The following is a 4,342-nucleotide window of genomic DNA, read 5'->3' on the forward strand; positions in this document are numbered from 1 at the left end:
CGCGCGCCCCGCGGCTCGCGCGTTTAAAGCTCCGAGCCCTAACGTGAGGTGCCCCCTTCTGATTGGCTGCGCTGGAGCCACCAATCAGCGGCTGCCACTCGGTTTGCCGGGAGCGCACAGGCTGAGAGAGGGAGTGAGGGAGAACAAAGGCGGCGGGCCGGGGCCAGGGGGGCGGGGCCGGGCTGCGCATTGGGGCGCGATTGGCCGTCGGCGCGCTGGGCGGGGTGGAACCTGGGAATGTGGGGCGGGGCGGGGCTCCGGGTCCCTCAGCGGAGCTTTGCAGGAAGAACACGTGTCCTTAGAGGAGCTCCAGGGAGAAGGGCAGTTCGTAAAACCAGCCCGATAAGAGGAGGGTTGAGGTCGAAGCAGCAGAGGGGACTGAGCCAGTTCTGTTAATGGGAAAAGAAGGGAAAGTGGCTCTTGAGTCTGCTCTTTGTTCGTGGGCTTCTCAGTTTTTGTGTGTGTGTATGAGCAAATAAAAGTTTGCATTTTTTCCCCCTGGGTTAAAACATATATTGAGCTGGGGAGCGGGGATGAATATGCAGTAAAGGTAATCCAGACCTAAGAGTTCTGGAAGCTGCTCTCCACGGTTTCATCTGCGAACAGACCATCAGTTGCTTGTCCAAACTTTGTCTCATGTTGTTTATTGCTCTTGTGATTTTCAGCAAAGGTGCAATACCAGGTAGGCAATCTAGTGGCTTACATGTATCTAAATATGGTCCAAGTTTTCCCTCTTGACAACTGAAAAGAAGAAAATTAGGTTAAAATAATATTTGTAAAAAAAAAAATAATAATAATTTTTGTATGCCAAACCTGTGGTTTGAGATTTCTTCCACATGTGAGGATTAGTATGCCCAAAGAATTAAAGAAGACAAATTGGGGAGGGGAGGGGACTGTAGTCCAGGAGAATTTTTCTGTGTATACAGATTACGCTAGGAAGAAAGAAAGCTGGCTACTTACAGGCTTTATCATTTAGACCATTTTAATTTAAAAATTTTTATTGAATTCCTATCAGTCTGATGGTTCTCTCAATTTTGTAGGGCAGAAAGACATTCTGCAACTAAGTATACACTGAGTGACTTATTAGAATGCTATTAGTGTAGAATATTGAATAATTCAATATCATTTTATTTTTATGTATTTTTTAATTCCAGTATATTGAACAGTGTTGTATTAGGTGTATAATACAGTAAATCAACAATTCTATACACTACATGATTCTCATCACCTAGAGCCCACCCAGAATTTTTGTCTTTCATGGCAATTTTCTACAGATCTATATTTTAAAGTTTTTTCAATGTTTATTTTTGAGAGAGAGAGAGAGAGACAGAACATGAGTGGGGGAGGAGGGCAGAGAGAGAGAGAGAGAGAGAGAGAGATGAAGACACAGAATCCGAAGCAGGCTCCAGGCTCTGAGCTGTCAGCACAGAGCCCAGTGCAGGGCTCGAACTCACAAACTGCGAGATCATGACCTGAGCTGAAGTCCGATGCTCAACCAACTGAGCTACCCAGGCACCCCTCTATAGATCCACATTAAACTGAGAGGAAAGAGAGCCCCATGTGCCTGGATGTGGGACAAATACAACCAATTTCACTAAGAATCTCTATTGACACAAAGTATGAAAGGAAACGTGTCAAAATGCAGTATGAACATGTGTGTGTGTGTGTGTGTGTGTGTGTGTGTGTGTGTGTGTAGTCAGTATCACATTACTTGTGAAACTAAACACATTCCTTTTTTAAATGTTTACTTATTTTTGAGGCAGAGAGAGACAGAGCACAAGTGGAGGAGAAGAAGAGAGAGAGAGAGAGGGAGACACAGAATCTGAAGCAGGCCAGACTCTGAGCTGTCAGCACAGAACGAGATGCGGGGCTCAAACTCACAAACAGAGATATCATGACCTGAGCCAAAGTCGGATGCTTAACTGACTGAGACACACAAGGGCCCCTAAATACTTTCTGTTTTAAAGCATTTGTAGTATAGGGGTGCCTGGGTGACTCAGTGGGTTAAGCTTCCATGTCTTAATCTCAGTGTTGGGAGTTCAAGCCCCACACTGGGGAATTCATTTCCACAAATACCTGCTTATTCAGCCAGATATTGTGACCAGAGATACACCCGTGTGTAATTTCCTATCCTACATTTTAAACTTAATATTACATTATAATCATTTTTCCCATACTGTTATCTTGTCTTCCTGGAGAACTGTGCTTTCTCTTGAAGGGTCTGCCTTTAACTAAGAAGATGAGAGATGGAGAAGAGGTCCTGGGCCCACACTCAGGACGCTTAGTTGCCTGAGAATACCCACCATACTCCTTCAATTCATTCTGTGCATCGTTAGGACACTGTACTTAGATTCTATCATTACATTTTAGGGTATAACGATATTTCAGCAGCTGCAGAAGAGACTGCTTTTGATATGTTTCAAAATAGGCAAACATTCACACATGCAGGTGTGGCCAACCATTGAAAGTAAGGCCAAGTTGACATTTTTTTGGCCGGAGGTTGTCTGTGACAAGACATTCTTTCCAAGTTTACAGAAAGAGGCAACTGGCACAGTTATTTCTTGGTTAAGCCAATGGTCTTGGCCACTATTTCTCATTGTTCTAAGGTGAAGGAATTCTTAAGATGGTTTAAGAGTCAAACTAAGATTATTCCCTTAGTATTTAAATTTTGCTGTCACCAAATGCTAGAAGGTTCCAGGCATTTGGTAGCTGTTACTAAAAAGACATTACTGGTATTTGTGGAAATTAAACAGTAAGAGTTAGGGGCGCCTGGGTGGCTCAGTCAGCTGGGCGTCTGACTTTGGCTCAGGTCATGATCTTGTGGTCTGTGAGTTCAAGCCCTGCATCGGGCTCTGCGCTGACAGCTTGGAGCCTGGAACCTGGTTCGGATTCTGTCTCCATCTCTCTCTGCCCCTCCTCCACTCTCACTGTGTCTCTCTCTCTCTCAAAAATAAAATAAAAACATAATAAATAAACAAACAAACAGGAAGAATTAAATTAAAGATATAATAAGTTTATATTACAGACAAAAACTACTGTATTTGTTGTGAAAGGGTAGGAGTAGAGGCTCTGGAGTTACATTACATGGTCTTGAGGTTAGACCCGACCAGTTTATTCACTCATTCAATATTTATTAAGTACCTACTATGTGCCAAGTAGTTATCAGTGTGCAATCTTCCATGTGCTTTGTAATATTTTATGCTATTTTAAAGTACATTTTATTTTTTTATTTTTTTTTTAATGCTTATTTATTTTTGTGCGAGAGAGACAGAGCATGAGTAGGGGAGGGGCAGAGAGAGGAGACACAGAATCTGAAGCAGGCTCCAGGCTCCGAGCTGTCAGAACAGAGCCTGATGCCGGGCTCAAACCCACTAACCGTGAGATCATAACCTGAGCTGAAGTTGGACACTTAACTGACTGAGCCACTCAGGTGCCCCCAAAGTACATTTTAAAAATTTCAAATTCCTACTGTTCATTGCAAATATATGGGAGTACAATCGATTTTTTGTATTGACCTTGAATAATGCAGCCTTACTAAACTCACAATAGTTTTGGTAGCTTTGTTGTAGATTCCATTGGATTTTCTACATAAATCATATCCTCTGCGAATAAAGACAGTTTACTTCTTTTTCATTATAGATGTCTCTCATTTCTTTGCCTTTCCTTATTCCACTGGCCAGAACCTCCAGTACAATGTTGGAAAGAAGTAGTAAGAGTGAATATCCTTGTCTTGTTCCCGATTTTAGGGAAATAATTCAGACTTTCCCATTATATAGGATGTTAGCTATAGATTTTTAGTAGATGCCCTTTATCAGGTTGAGTAAGTTCCCTTCTGATTCCTAGTTTTCTGGAAGTTTTTTGTTTTTTAATTAGGAATGGTTTTTCTTCTTTAGTCTTTTCATATAGATTATTATATTGATTTTCTTTTTTTATGTTTATTTTTGAGAGAGAGAGAGAGAGAGAGAGAGAGAGAAAGTGCAAGTGGGGAGGGGCAGAGAGAGGGGGACACAGAGGATCCCAAATGGGCTCTGCACTGACAGCAGAGAGCCCGATGCTGGGCTCGAATTCATGAACCACAAGATCATGACCTGAGCCGAAGTCTGATGCTTAACCAACTGAGCCACCCGGGTGCCCCAATATAGTGATGGATTTTCAAAAATTAAACCAACCTTGCATTCCTGAGACAAACTGCACTTGGTCATGATGTATTATCATTTTTACATATTGTTGGATTTCATTTACTAAAATTTTATTGGATTTATACATCTACGTAAAAGGGATATTTTTGATGTCACATAATGTTGGCCTCATAGAATGAATTGGGAAGTGTTTGCTCTCAGTT

The sequence above is a fragment of the Felis catus genome, chromosome A2 (assembly GCF_018350175.1).
Source record: "Felis catus isolate Fca126 chromosome A2, F.catus_Fca126_mat1.0, whole genome shotgun sequence".
Taxonomy (NCBI): Eukaryota; Metazoa; Chordata; class Mammalia; order Carnivora; family Felidae; genus Felis; species Felis catus.